Here is a 16,862-nt window from a genome sequence, read left to right on the forward strand (position 1 = left end):
TGTGAGATGGTACCTCATTGTTGTTTTGATTTGTATATCTCGGATGATTAGTGACTTTGAGCATGTTTTCATATGTTTCTTGGTCTTATGTATGTCCTCTTTCGAAAAGTGTCTATTTAGGTCCTTTGCCCATTTTTTGATTGGATCATTTATCTTCCTTTTGTTAAGTTGTATGAGTTCCCTGTAAATGTTGGAGATTAGACCCTTATTGGTGATAACATTGGCAAATATGTTCCCCCATGCAGTGAGCTTTCTTGTTTTGTTGATCGTTTCTTTTGCTGTGCAGAAGCTTTTTATTTTGATGTAGCCCGATTTGTTTATTTTCTGGAAGAGATTTATTGACAGGGGTTGCACTGCCCTCAGAGATTAGTGGATAGGAGCTCAAATGATACCCTCTGGGTTTTCTTTCCCATCTCTCAGCTCTGCTTTCTGCCTGTGTTGGCTTCATTCTTTTCTACCTCAGACAAGCCGAGGATATAGCTGAAAAGAGTTTCAACTTTACAAGATTACAGTTTAGCAACCCACATGAAGTGGGGCCTAGTTTCTAGCAAATCGCCAGGAAAGAGCTCTGATTGGCCCAACTTGGGTCATGTGCCTCTCACTGAGACTAACCACTGTGGCTGTGGAGATACATTATTATGACTGGTCAGGCCTGGGTCATTGGTTCACACCTTTGACTGAGGGAAGTAACCTAGAATCAAATGATTGAGGTGAGGAAGGCACAGTTCCACAGTAGACAAAGGGATGCTGGTACTGGATAGAGGAGCAGGGATGCTAAATAGATAGAAACAAATTTCAACGTCATATAGCAACGGTAAAAATACCTGTTACAAAATGTTACATAAAAATAATAGAATAAAAATTGTATCTATGCTATGATTACAACTACATAAAATTTTTAATTCATATTGACTAGAGTAAAAGGAAAATTATTAAATAAATTAAGAATCACTACCAAAATAAGAAGCATTTGGCAATAGTTCCCAAGCAGGTACAGTTTTGCCTACTCACCTAACTCTGTGGTGCGGGGGAGGGACATTTGTCAATATCTAGAGACTTTTTGGCTTGCCACAAATGGAAGAGTGATACTGGCATCAAATAGGTAAAATTCAGTGATGCTGCTAAATATCCTACAATGCACAGAATAGCACCCTTTACCCCCCAAAACAAAGAATTACCTAACCCAAAAGGTCAATAATGCTACTATTGAGAAACCCTGGCAGAAGTGAAACAGAAAAACAAAACAAAAAACACACAGAATTTTTTCTTTAAAAAGATAAGTTGTTGTTTGCTCAATAGAAGCAAGGAGAAATAGGAAGGAAAGAAAAAAAATGGAAAAGAAAGCAAATAAAAATGATGGATGCTGATCTCAGAGATGATGAAAGAATTAGGGGCACAAGTATATTGGAAATCTAGTTCCTTCTCTACATTTAACTGGCAGCGTGACCTTGGGACTCTTTGAGATTCGGTTTCCTCACTGGTAATATAAGGAACTGAGCTTATTAACTTGCCTCTGAGGTTTTTCCAGCTCAAAAACTCTATAACATTATCAATGATAGTTAAGCAGACTCGGGAAAAAGCTAATCAAGTTTTAATGATCTCCATGTTCCTGGCTACTTTTAAATCCTGGACTTCCTCGTTATTATGGACACATTATTGGATTTTTCCTTTTGTTAACATTTTTGGTATGAAATGAGTTATGTTGCCAAACTTAAGCCAAATAGACTTTTTTTCCCCGACACTTGGCAACAGAAAAAAGTAACACACAGTCCATTTATTAGTGCTCTTTTTTTTCAAATTTTTTAATTTTCTTTTAGTAAGAAAGAACACATAAGCCTGGACTCTGAGAAATTCTGTTATGACTCTAAAAAGGCAAGAGAATTACTTTAGAATAAAAGAGATTAAATAAAGACCAAATGCAATATGTGAAATTTGATTAGTTCCTGGATTTAAAAAATAGTATACCAGATATCTTTCAGACATTTAGGGAAATGTGACTATGGACTGTGTATTAGATGATATTATTGAATGAAAGTCACCTTTTTAGGTGTCATAATGATATTGTGGTTATTGTCCTTATTTCTAGGAGATGAATGCTGAAATATTTATGGGTAAATTATCCTGATACCGCAAATTTCAAGCGGATCAGGAAGAATAGTTTCCATAAAACATACATAAAAGATATAAAAATGTTTTGATATACCTATCTATCAAGAAAGAGAAATGTGTTGCCGAAACCGGTTTGGCTCAGTGGATAGAGAGTCGGCCTGCTGACTGAAGGGTCCCGGGTTCGATTCCGGTCAAGGGCATGTACCTGGGTTGTGGGCACATCCCCAGTAGGAGATGTGCAGGAGGCGGCTGATCGATGTTTCTCTCTCATCGATGTTTCTAACTCTCTATCTCTCTCCCTTCCTCTCTGTAAAAAATCAATAAAATATATTTAAAAAAAGAAAAAAGAAAGAGAAATGTGGCAAAAAATTAATATTTGGTGATTCTAGATAAAGAGTATACATGTATTCTTTGTTTCATTTTTTAACTTTTCTATCTGTTTGAAATTTTTTTGTGTAAACAAAAAGAAAAAGCACATATATCTGAAATGTCAAGGTTGTAAAGGCTCTTAAAGTTCTAGCCAATTTCTTTAATGTACCTAAGAGAGAGTAGACTGCAGTGTGAATTGGAAGCCTCAAGTGATCTTCTTCGCCCACGTAAACTGCTGATCTGCATGACTGAACATTATTTTGTAAGAGTCATCACTAACACCATTGATAAAGGAAATGGATTATTAACTTTCAATTAAATGTGATTATAAAGAAACTAGAGGCCTGGTGCACGAATTCGTGCATTGGTGGGGTCCCTCAGCCTGGCCGGAGATTTAGGTCAATCTGGGCCATCTCGCCTAGTCCCAATTGGGGCTGATCAGGGCCGGTCAGCTAGGGGGAGGGACTGCGGGGAGCTTAGCCGGCTGCAGGAGGTTGGCTGTGGGAGCGCACTGACCACCAGAGGGCAGCTCCTGCATTGAGTGTCTGCCCTCTGGTGGTCTGCACCTCATAGAGATCGTTTGACTGGTTGTTTGGTGGATCAGTTGTAATGGTCGCTTAGGCTTTTATATATATAGATGTGATAATAACGTAAGACCCCCATCACCACACAAACAAAATAAACCAGAAAGATACACACAGTGTTTTTCCAAGAAATGCACTTGCCCATTAGTTATATTCATCTCCCCTCACCTTTTCCATTTTAAGCTTTGAAAATCAATGTAAAACATCTCATGATGTTAAATACTCTCTTTATACCTATTATACTGTACTCATCAAGTATTAGAAAACTTGATTGTTTTTATACATCATGTCTACATCACAGAAATTTTTAAATAAGTTTTCACACTTAAAACTGATCTAGAAACACATCAGAAGCATAGTGTCCATTACAGTCAGCATGATTTGTTGACTAAGTTGGTTATGAGGGGAGAAAGGTGAAACTCTGTGGTCTACTGATGCAAATATGCCATCCTAGTCAATGATAGAAGATTTCTCTCAAGCCAAAGACATTGAAAGCCTGTCCTTTTGCATAGCAGCTGGAGCAATAATGTGCTACAAGTGATAGTCACACTGCCAATTAGTTGCAGAGATGGGACTTGAATTGCTTTCCCAAGTCAACCAAATAAAATGCTCATTCAATTAGTGTTTTATCCTCTAGGGATCAATGGATTTTATTTTGTCTACAGAAAGATCACTAATGATACCTACATTATCTTTCAAAACATATTTGTCTCTTTTAGCAAAGGTAGGAGGTAAAACTTATTTTAAGATAACTTTAAGATGAGAGTCCAATACTATTGCTATATGTGTCCCCCCTGAATGATTCGAATAAATCACAGGATTAAATAAATTATTTTGGACTAACTTTAACCAATCTATACGTCTCCATTTAGATTAAAGTTTCTCAAGGGTAGTGACTGTATCTTACACTTCTTGATGTCTCTCTATCTAGCACAGATTCAGTAAATATTATTGGTATTTCTTGCAATGAAAATTAAGGAAACTACTAAACCTATTAATCCAGTGCAATTTTTGAAAGATAATAAAGCTCTTTACTGTATAGTTATTTGATACTAGAGGCCCGGTGCATGAAATTTGCCTAGGCCTTGCTGACAATCGAAGTGCAATGTCTGGCGTGGAAGGGCAGGTCCCAGCTGACCTCTGGGCCATGGGCAGCACCTGGGCCCCTGGGTCCCGTGCGCCCCCCTCTGCCTGAGTCACGGCACCCGAGTCCCCACACGGAGATGTGGTGGGCACGACCAGACTCTGTGGGCCGGTGTGCAGCGTGGGCCTCTGGGCTGCCCAGTGGTGCTGCACAGAAGCTGGGTGGGCAGCATGCTCGCTCCCGGCCGGCCTCACAGACCAGGTCCTGTGAGAACCCACGGGGAGCCTGAGCGGCTCCTGCAGTCCCAGCTGCTGCTGCCAGGCTCACCCGGAAGATGCTGTGCAGGGGCGGGGCTGGGTCCTCGTGGGCACCCTGCACTTGAGTGTGGGGGTTTCCCCAGTTTGTGAGCCCTGGAGTCCTGGCGGAGGATAGCAGGGGGAATGAGAGCGAGCTTGGCGGACACCCCACATTCTCAGTGCACCTCTGTTCCCATCACCCCCATCCCCAGGTAGCCAGCGAGAGGTCACCTCGCATAGCTGATGCCTGCCATGTTCTGATTGCCCCCTATGGTAGTCAGTGTACATCATAGGAAGCGGTGGAACTCCTGGTCTCCAAGTCAAACTCCTGGTCGAACAACCACCCGAGGGAAATATTTGCATATTAGCCTTTTATTATATAGGATTTCCTGGGTAAAATTCTATTGTTTGAAGAGTTTAGCAAAGGTTATAAATTTTAATTAACTCAGAGAGAGTGACGCATACTTGAAAAGATTTTATTTCCCTTTCATAATTGCAATTGATAGGATAAAATTGTCCTCAAGCAGTCATTCCTGTCACATTAGCATGTACAGTTAGTTTGAAGTCCCAAATGATATGTTCTCCCATTGTTTCATGTTTCTTGACTGTTAAGGCTAATAGAAAGGGCCCGCATTCATTAGAATAAAAATGTACTAAAAATATAATCTGACCCAATTAGTAAAAGAAGCTCTTTGTCTGGGGAAAGTGGTAATTCCAGTTGTCGGCAGCAGAGGTAGTTGTTTTCACAGAAAACATGAGATACTAATTGCTTATATTTGAGCTTCCTAATTATAATTTTAAATGTTAAAATCTTATAAATTATTGATTTTAAGTATTATAATTCCTTATCTTGTCTTTTTCTTTTTGTCCTCCCCTCCCCCCTTTTAGCAAGTTTATTTTACTATACAGGTCATTACTATCAATTTTTTGTTTACTCAGTTTTTAACTCTCTAATTGGGTCCTCAATACTATGATAAGCATAAATATCCCAGGTTGACATTAGCATAATTATACTACTATTATAAAATAACTGTTCCTTATTGCTCCTGTAAGATTTTAAATTAAATTTAACAAAAATTTAAGTAATCATATGGTGATAGTACTGTGGAAGGTGGCATGGGAAAAATAAAGATGAACAAATGTCTACTTCAGCACAAGAGGTTTAAAGCAAGAGTCTGGGGATAGTGAATATCAGACACTTACCTTTGAAAACTATTTCATTCCAAATCCTCTCATGTGACTATGTTAGGGCGGTAGTGTCCTGAGATGAGACTAGTGTCAACATTCAAAAGAATAAGAACAAGTCTATGTTGACCTATTTGGTCCCTTCCTTCTTCCCCATTAATGTTGCTGCTAGAGCAATTACCTCTACTTACTGAATAATCAATGAGACTGTGAGTGAGTTACTTAACCACTCTCAAATTCATTATCTCCAACAGTAAAATGAAGATAATATGAGTTTTAGAGGATGATAATGATGGCCAAATGAGATATGGAATTGTGAAAGTATCTTTATAGTGCCTGTCACCTGTAGGTGCTCAATAAATATTAGGGTTTCTTTTTTCTCTCTTTCTGTGTGTCTCCCAGTAGCACATCAACCCAATTGGAATATCTAGACATCTAGGACCACAAAGGAGTATGGCAAAGATAAATGATAATACTAGGCTGTTGCCAGTGATAATGCTGTTAAGATGCTGACTTCAAAACTTCTATGCAGGATAATGTTCTTCTATTTAATTTGTGTTCATTTCCCCTGTTCCCCTCACTCCTCAACCCCTACAGTCCTCCTGAGAGTCCCAACACTCCAAGGCTCCTTTCCCACTGAGTACTATACTTTCATAAAGTTCCGTAGTTAAAAAAAGTTGGAGATAAAACACAGCAAAGCACACAAATGTTGATAAAGGAATAATAATTTAGATGGCCCCATGAGAGCAAATACAGGAATAATAATAATAATAATGTAACATATTTTATTTTTCTGATATGTGGGAAATTGGGCAAGATTTCTAAGAGAGAATGAATAACTTCAATCATTTTCAGTATGGTAAAAATCATTTTAAGATACTGCCAATGAGTCAGCGAGATAATGCCTTATAAAACTAGAATGTATTTGTTTTTATCATATCTATGATGACCTGTAACAGTTTTACTGCATAGAAATAGATATGAATGTGTGCATCTGTGTGAAGTCCTAGGCAAGTCAGTAAGACTAGCACATTGGTTTTACCCTCTTTAAACAGAGGGCAAAAATAAATAATTCAACCAGAAACTGTTGTCTTTTGGCTGATCATGCATTTAATTTAAAATAAATATAGCCCTGCCCAGTTTGCTCAGTGGATAGAGTGTCCCGGGTTAGATTCCTGTCAAGGGCACATGCCCAGGTTGCAGGATGGGTCTCCAGTACGGGGAGTGCAGGAGGCGGCTGATCAATAATTCTCTCTCATCATTGATGTTTCTATCTCTCCCTCTCCCTTCCTCTCTGAAATCAATAAAAAATATATTAAAAATAAAATAAAATAAATATAGAAAAATTCCTGAAATATACAACATGGAAGCTATGTTGGGACTATGTTGGGGAAAACTTTTGTTTTGTCCTGATTAAAGAAATTCTACAAAAATTGAAGTAGCAAGTGCTAACATAATAACATTTTATGTTTACCAAAAATATACTTTCCTGGAGTATTTTTATTTAGTCAATTTTTTTGTCTAACAAGATAATATTTTACAGTGAAAACCTGTGACCTGATTTTATTTTTTTTCTGCTGAACTCAAGAGAATACAATTAAACCAGCAATTACTAGAGTTCAGCAATACTAAAATAGCTAAATAGCTGAAATGGTATTGATAAATTATTCATAAAATGTGATTTTGATGATAATTTAATACTATTTAGTAAAGAGTTTAATTTCCTATCTAAAAGTTATTATTTCCAACTAAGAAGTCTTACTCCAAATAAATTTATATTTTTGTTATATAGTAGCAAAAATTACTTGAAATGGCTGGAGGCAAAAACAGAATAACTCTCTGAGCCCAGCAAGTCATAATATTTCAATATAATCTAATGAGCAGAGTGAATCAGTAATACAAAATCATTGTCGACTATTTTTGCTCTTCTTTCTGGCACTAGAGTGAAGAACAGCATTTGTGGAATACTGAGCATTTCAAACAAGAGCCAAGGTAATTTAAATTTTTATTGCTACATTTAGTCCTTGGCTTTAAACAAACAGAAAAAAAGAAGAAAGCTCAAAAAACATAATTTGCTAAATCATAGTACCAATCAAATCATGAAAAATCCAAATGTGACATTTGGCTTTCCTTGGGTTCCTTTTGTGTTGCTAAGACATTGGACCTGTCTGAATGACAAGCAATGTTTTGCAGAAAAGGAGTTCAGAATGTTCCCTTGACAAGGCTGAGATAGGAATATGGAGTCTGAGACTATCTTCTTATTCTGTAACTAAGATGCTTTTGCTGCACTTCCCTCTTACTATTAATTGCCCTTGGGATGATTAACATTGGTTCCAAATTCCCAGTTCACAGGCTAATCAATCTGGTGAGGATCCAGTAAATCTGCTAGGTAGCTTAGGTCAATTACATGAAAAATTCTATTCTTCCTCAGGGAACAGAGTGTGGAATCACAGAGGGAAGGCGGGGGAGGATGGGTAGGTGGAAGGTAATCAGCCAAAGACCTTGTATGCATATATGCATAACACAGGGACACAGACAATAGGGTGCTGGAAGTCTGGGGGTTGCGGGGGAACAGGTTGGAAGGAGCCAAAGGGGGAAAAAGGGGACATATGTAATACTTTCAACAATAAAGAATTATTTTAAAAAATTCTATGCTTTCTTAGAGGAGCAATCAGTGACCCAACATGTTAGTCATCAGGGTACACACACACACACACACACACACACACACAGGTTTTAAATATAGCATAACCTTTTTTTTGCAGTTAAAATCTTAAATTTTAATATTCTTCAATGAGCATCTAAAATACCAGCGAGCCCTGGCTGGTTTGGCTCAATGGATGGAGCGTCGGCCTGCGGACTGAAGGATCCCCTGTGTTATTCTGTCCAAGGGCACATGCCTGGGTTGCGGGCTCGATCCCCGGTCGGGGGTGTGCAAGAGGCAGCCAGTCGATGATTCTCACTTATCGTTGATGTTTCTATCTCTCTCCCTCTCCCTTCCTTTCTAAAATCAATAAAATATATTTAAAAAAAATAAAATAAAATACCAGCGAAACTAATAAATATATTGTTTTAAAAATCACTTAAAATGTATTGATTTTCTACTACATAACATTTTCCTGTGCTGGACACAGTGAATATTAACTTCTATAGCATCAGATAAATATTTACTGAATGATTACCCTGTGCCAAGCACTATTCTATGTTCTTCTTTGTAGGCATCAGTCTAATTAATATTTGCAACAACCCTATAAGCAGGAATAAGTCATGAGTTCTTCTCTTAGATTTGGGCAAGAAAGGTCCCACTCTGGTCTTTGTCTGGTTATTCCACTTTCTGCAGGACAAGGCAATGTGCTTTCCTAGAACCTGCCACCTCCCTTCTTAACCACTTTGGTCACATGAGACGTTAGTAATGCCTGGCTAAATGGTCTAAGACCACTTCAGGGACTGTGTGACCCTTTCCCCTTTGTCCATTTTGCTTAGCAGTGATGGCGAACCTATGACACGCATGTCAGAGGTGACACACGAACTCATTTTTTTGGTTGATTTTTCTTTGTTAAATGGCATTTAAATATATAAAATAAATATCAAAAATATAAATCTTTGTTTTACTATTGTTGCAAATATAAAAAAATTTCTATATGTGACACGGCACCAGAGTTAAGTTAGGGTTTTTCAAAATGCTGACACACCAAGCTCAAAAGGTTCGCCATCACTGGAGTAGAGCATGCCACTTCTATTGCAGCTGTAAGTCCTTTGATCAACTTTGAGAGTTTGTCGCTCCATTATCTTTGACACACTTTCTTCACATGGCTTCTGGCTCACCATTCTCTCTTGCTTTTTCACAGAACTTACCTGCTTTGTCTCCTTTGCTATTTCCTCTTTATACTCCCCAACATTTGAATGTTCAAGTGCCTCAGGGCTCAGTCTTCAGTCTTCTTTTGTCTTTGCAGTCCATTTCTAAGAGGCCCTATAAATATGGGCAGAAGATTCTAACAAATCTGTGTGTGCAGACAAACCAGAGTTCCCTTAGAAGAGCCACCAAAATGAAGGGCTCAAAAACAGCTTAGGAGAACAGGTAAAGGAACTGGTCTGGAGGAGAAATGTCAGAGTGATGCAATGATTGTATGTCTTTAAATACTTCTTTCAAAGGCTTCCAGGTAGAAAAGGGATTAAGCTTTTTCTGCATGTCTACATTAGGGAGAATCAGGACAAGTGAGTGGGAGCTTGAGAGTGGAAGAGATCAAATAAATATGGAGCTTTCTAGTCATCATAGCCGGAATGGCTTTTCTTGACAAAGAAAAAATGCTCTGGCACTCTATGTGGTCATGGATCAGGGATGTGGGGTTGGGGAGAGGGGAGGGAGTAATCCTATAAAATCGATCTCAAGCATTAGAAGGACTATAGAGTTAGATTATATAATGTTTGAGTCTACTCTAGTTTGGGGAACCTATAGTTAATTCTCACATTAATAAACATAACCATGATAGTCATCACAATTCCAGAAGAGAAAATTAAATCTGGCCTATGAGAAGTTAAATCCAAATGAAAATACAAAAATTTTGTCATTGATTTAACATTCACATTTTATTCTGTCTTCTTTCATTTTCAGAAAGGAATCCATATGAAGCAAATCTACAAAGGAGAGCAGTAGAGGTGAAAATATCACAGAAAAGGCAAGTAGTTTGACGAGTAAATTCATCGAGTTGAAACAAGTATGAAAACTCATTACAACCTGAATTTCTCACACATTTCAGTTTCTCCTCCTCTTTAAACTTCCTAATAGAAAAAGTTGAATTCACATTATTGCCAACTCCACTATTTGTCCTCACTTCAATAAAAAAATAAATAAATTAGAAATACCTCCCTTTCCACATTTATTTTAATTTGGAGTGTTATGATCTCTCGGGATTTATTTTCTGGTTTCTCAAAAGACAAAATCTCACTTTTAAACCCATAGGGAATATGTCTATTTCTACATTATTAGAGGAGGTAAATTGAGAGGGAATAAGGTTTCATTTAACACCTGTTAAATTCTGTAGACTATATATCAAAGAAAAAGTAAATACAACAATAAAGTTCTATTTTATTTTATACTTGAAGATAATCTTGCTGACCATTGTATTACTTGTATATTAGTGAAATTGGAAAAGAATAAATTTATAATCTCATCAGCTTTTATTGGTGTATGTTTCTTTCTCCAATTCAACAGTTTTGTTAACTCATTAAAGGCAGAAAAAGTCTTTTTTTAAAGTCATCAAGTCTCAAATAAATCACAGATAAAATAACAGTGATTCATTGAACACGCTTTGTGTGCCTGATGCTTTACATATATTATTTTCTTTTATTAGCAAACTGCTTTGTATTTACAGATGAGAAACCTGATACTTAAAGAGTTTTAGTTACTGCTTTTCCAAGGACACATAACTAACAAGTTGCAGGGTCTAGATTCAAAGTCTGGCTTCTGTTACCCCATCCAACAGTCTTATCTACTACTAGAAGCCCGGTGCACGAAATTCATGCACTTGGGGAAGGGGGTCTCTTAGCCCAGATTGCAAGAGGGCGCAGGCCAGGCCAAGGGATTCCACTGATGCATGATTGGGGCCAGGGAGGGATGCAGGAGGTTGGCTAGCTGGGGAGGGGCTGTGGGAGGGCTCCAGGGCATGTCCATCACATCTTGCTCAGTCCCTATCAGCTGTACCCCAGCAGCAAGCTAACCTACCAGTTAGAGCGTCTGTCCCCTGGTGGTCAGTGCACATCATAGCGAGTGATTGAGCAGCCTTAGTGTATCATTAGCATAATACACTTTGATTAGTTGAATGGATGACTGGGTAACCAGACACTTAGCATATTAGGCTTTTATTATATAGGATGTTACATTCCCTATAAAGCATGTGGCAGGGGCTGTTTTTGCCTACCAAATATCCATTCTCTCCCTCTTTCTTATTGTAGCAGAACACTGAATTTTAACTGAGCACTGCTTTTCAGCCTCCCTTGCAGCTAAGAATGAACATGTGACTATAAAATATATGGAATATGTAATCTGTAAATGGAATGTTTTTTGGAACTTCTTTCTCTCTCCCTACCCCACCCTTGCTTTGTGAGATGTCCATGGTATACCTAGAGCTTTAGCAACTATTTTGACCCATCAGAGGACTGAAGTTGTTCCCCTCAATGTCAGGCTAAACTCAGATGTTTTGAAAAGGATAAACTTGTGAAGGATAATTCCTTCATAGATAAAACTTAGAAGATAATGTAACTAATATGAAGTATAGTGGGAATTAACTATTAGTTTTTTAAAATCTTTCTGTGTACTGTATTAGGCCAAAAGTGTTTACATTTTTACATGTGAAAGAATAACATAAAGATGTCTCTAAAATGCAGAATCCTGGGCTCAAGATTTAGAGAGTCTGACTAGGTTGGTCTGAGGGGATCTTTATTTTAAAATGTCTAGCACTACCAGACATTTTAATGTTGATGCTCTGTATCCAAAAAACGTTGTTAGAAACTACTATTAACCCTATTGTGCCACATATTTTTATTATCAATTTAGCCATTGTTAAATAAATTTGAATTTGATTACGTATACGCTATGCTCATAAAAATAAAATATTACTTAACTAGAGGCCCAGCGCACGATTAAACCGTGCACGGTTAGGATCCGTAGGCCTAGCTGCAATCAGGGCCATGTCCACGGCCCAGCATTGCTCCTCCACCTGCATGGCCCCTGCCCCGTGAACCTCCATGCTCACAGCCCCCACCCTGCGAGGCTCCTTGGCCTCAGCCGCCCAAATCCCGAGACACTCCTCTGCTGCCCCCGCGAAGCTCGAAGCTCGGTGCTCGTAGCCTCCACCCCACTCCTCCACCTCGCCTCCACTGCCCCGTGGAGCTCCACGCTAAGAGCCTCCGCCCTGGGAGGCTCCCTGACCTCACCACCCTGCGAAGCTCCATACTCACAGCCCCGTCCCGCTCCTTCGCCTCGTGCCCCTGCCCCACAAGGCTCCTCCGCCTCAGCCACCCAGGGAAGCTCCATGCTCACAACCCCCCATCCCGCAAGGCTCCTCAGCCTCTGAGGCCCCACCCACCACGCTCTGAGAGCGGACCGGTCCTTTGGTCATTTGGGCTCACAGCTCCCTCCTCCCGCCGCTGTGCCATGGGTGGTCGGGAGTCCACAGCTCCCACTCACTCAATTCCCTAGCCTGCTGTTTGGTCATCCATGTGGTCATGACGGCACCTGGCTTTTTATATATATTAGGATTGCTTCCTTAAAATGTACCCTCTTAATGTGGGACACTGTGGGATACTCCCAGATCAGCCATGCATGGAGCCACCCAAATAAATGGTAATTGTCATTACCACATGCTCTACAAAATTTTTTAAATTTTTGAATAGATATTCCATTTGCCAAGGTTAAAAAAATCAAGGTGTCCTGTACACCAAAAGGTGGCGGGTTTCATTCCTGGCCAGGGCACATTAGTGGCTGGAGGTGGAAGGAGTGGGAAGTGGCTGCGAATGAGTACAGGGTTATTTTAGGGGTAATAAGGCTGTTCTGGAACTAGATAGTGCTTGATAGTTGCATAACTTATGGATATACTAGAAATCAATAAATTATATATTTTAAAATGGCAACTTTTACATGTGAATTGTATTTCAATTTAAAAAATAACTTTGTACATATCATTTCATATGAGTATAGATATTCTTATAGAATAAAATCCCAGAAGTGGAATTGGTGTGTCAGTGTGTCAGAAGTCATGCACACTTTTACTTTGCAATTTTCATAGATTTTGCTGAATTTTTCTCTAGGTTTGTGTGCCAGTTCATACTCTCATCAACATGTATGAGGGGGCTTGTTTTATCATAACCTTGCCAACACAGTGTGTTGTCAAACTTTTATCAATCTGATAGATTTTTAAGTGATATCTTGGTATAATTTTAATTTGCTGCTCTCCTATTATGAATGAAGTGAAGTTGTTGTTGGTTTTGGGGTGTGTGTGTGTGTGTGTGTGTGTGTGTGTGTGTGTGTGTGTGTGTATTTATTTATTTATTTATGCCTATTTCCTATCAAATAACTTCAATTCATTGGAAATGTTTGCTTGTACTGCCATATTTTGCAACATAAGAATCTGTAATTCTTATGGCAAGAAGGAGCTTGCTCTGTTTCCAACCCTCTCAATCAACCCCAATTTTAGTTTTACCCTACAGCTCAGTATATAATTACTCAAATTGCAATGATTCTCTCTAGCTACAAATTGAACCTTTACAGAAAATGAACCAACTGACATCAAGAGAAAATAATTGCTGAGTTTTTAGCCTTTGGATCTGAGCTTTGAAAACCAAACAAAAGCTTGCAACCTCTCCAAACTACAATACTCTCTCAATCCTGACTTCTGAGCCCCCCCTCCTCAACCCCCTTCAGGGTTAAATCTATGATTTATAGCTCTTCTCTTCTAGCTAGAAACATAGACCATATAAACACTATTCATTACTTAAACACATTTATTTGTATAGTTCCCTTCATCACTGATGATTAATGTGTCATAACTTGGGTCACAAAATGTGCCCATTTTCTGGGTGGAAAAATAGGTTCTGATGAGAATTTCCATGTTGAGATCAATGGCTAGTCTATCTGCCAATAATGTACAGCTATTTCAATTTTCAGCGGTAATATTTTAGATTCTACAATTTCAAAACAAATATTTTTTACTGTAATTTCTACAATGCTCTCGATTAAATTCATTTCTAAGCAGATGTGTAATTTAAAACTTTAGTAGTACTTTACACCAATTTTCTCTTAGGATTTTCCCTACCTAGATCTGAAGGCTTAACATCTCCGAGTCTTAGAAAAGTTGTTCGAGATTGTAGAAACAAAAGTCACAATTGCATTGGTTATATTACATTAGTGTACAAAAGCCACAGGGTTTGTGGCTGCCATATTTGACAGTGCATTTAAAATAATTTCATCATTATAAATCCCCTGTGGAAAAAGGGCCAACCAGATACAGATCTTCACACAAGATTTGTACTTGTGTGCAGTATAGCTGGGTCCTGCCCGCTTGGGACTGCCTCTTGCACTGACCAGCTGCTCCTACCCCATGTCTATCCTGGAACTAACCCTAAAGAAAAATTTTCCCAAGACTCACTCCAAACAAACACAACTCTGAATTCAAAATCAGTGAGCAAGTTTTCATGTAGGAATAATTCTCACATGGGTGCAAATGTCATTTGAATCTAGTCTTCTCATTGCCTAAATACTTTCAGATAAAGTGCCAAGGTGAGGGGCAAGCCCATATCTAGATTCATAGCTGCCCCATAAATTGCAACAACCAAAACATGCTGACTTATCTGAACTACAATACCAAACCTTACATTTTCATCTTCCCATGCCACAAAGTTTTCACCATTATGATAGGTGGGAATGTTCTGTATTTTCCCGTCTTCCCATGCGAATCCTATGCCTGTTTTTTCACTGACTAGCATACTAAATAAACTTACCCCATTATGGTGATAATAGCTTTTAGAGAAGCATGGAGTAATAGAGCTAGCAGCCAGTAAAGCTCTTTCTGAGGTGTTTTCCTTGAAGTTTAGGAGTTAAGGAGCTATTATTTGTCAAAGAGAACACAGGGATTTCCAGATGTATAGCATTGGTGAATTTATCTCAAGGGGTGTTGGGAAATGAATAATGGAAGGAGCACAAGCTATGTGCCTGGGAAGAAAACTTCAGGACAATAATTACCAAGATTATAATGAAAACCAAGTGGTAATTAGCTCTATTGGTTAAGCTAATTAAGGGAGCAAAAAAATACTTTGAGAAAATAAAATTTCAGATGTTTAATATTATAGCATTTTTACTACAACTTCAGAATAGCTTTGAGAACATGTAAGTGTAATTTAGAAGATAGTTCTCTATATAATGGAGTGGTAGGTGTGGCAATAAATGGTGTTAAAAGCACATTAAGAGCTGTATGTAATTCACAAGTCCATACTTTGGATTAAGCATGCCAGAAAGTGCTTGTGTTTAATGTCACATCTGAGCCTTCATTAGATTGTTGTGCCTTTGAGTTTCTGCAACTGAAAATTATAGAGTTAGCCATAATATTTTCCCCACCCAAATGGTTGAAATCTGTGCTTTTATCATTACACAACACGAAGATAAAAAAGGAGTGTCTTATATCAGAATTATTTTGTACTTTCACAACCAAAGTTACCTGAATGAAGACCCTTTACCCATCCATCTATCCATTCATTCATTTGCTCATTCATCAAACACCAAGATTCCCCCATTATTCTTTGCCAGATGCTGACCTAGGACATAGGGTCACAAAAGCAAGAGAGGTAAGGCTACTGTCTTCAAGTAGCTTGCAGTCTGGTGGGAGTAGAAATATCTTTTTGGTGGATGACAGTAATTTGGAGAAATTCTTAGTCATTATTGTTTCTGATATGTCTTCTGTTCCTTTCTCTGTTCTCTTTCTAGTATTCCCATTATGCACATGGTACATCTTTTGTATTGTCCTACAGTCCTTGGATATTCTGTTCTATTTTTTCAATCTTTTTTTTGTTTATCTTTCATTTTGGGAGGTTTCTATTGATATATCCACAACTCAGAGATTCTTTCCTAAACCCTGTCCAATCTACTAATAAACTCATCAAAGGCAGTCTTCATTTCTGTTACAGTGCTTTTGATCTCCAACATTTCTGTTCATTTCTTTCTCAGGATTTTCATATCTCTGCTTTTATTGTCCATCTGCTCATGCATGCTATCTACTTTATCGATTAGAACCCTTAGAATGTTAATCATATTTGTTCTAAATCCCCAATCTGATCATTCTAACATCTCTTCCATGTCTAGTTCTGATGCTTACTCTATCTCTTCAAATTGTGTTTTGACCTTTTGGTATGCCCTGAAATTCTTTTCTTGATAGATGGACATGACATACTGGGTAAAATGATTTGCTGTATACAGGTCTTCAGTAATGTGGTGGTGAGGTTTCTGGGGGAGGGAAGCATTCTGTACTCCTAGGACTAGGTCTCAGTTTTTTACTGAAAATATGCCTCTGGCCTGTGAGCTACTCAAGTGTTTCTCAATTTTTCCACCCTTTTCTGTGGGACAGGATGGCTAGAATTGGCTATTAGGTGGGCTGGAGTTGGCTATTTCCCGTCTCCCAGATTAGTTAGGCTCTGGTAATATATATCCCAGCAGGTTAGGCTCCGGTTGACCAGTTTCTCCTGAGGGAA

The sequence above is a fragment of the Myotis davidii genome, unplaced genomic scaffold (genome assembly GCF_000327345.1).
Source record: "Myotis davidii unplaced genomic scaffold, ASM32734v1 scaffold44, whole genome shotgun sequence".
Classification (NCBI taxonomy): domain Eukaryota; kingdom Metazoa; phylum Chordata; class Mammalia; order Chiroptera; family Vespertilionidae; genus Myotis; species Myotis davidii.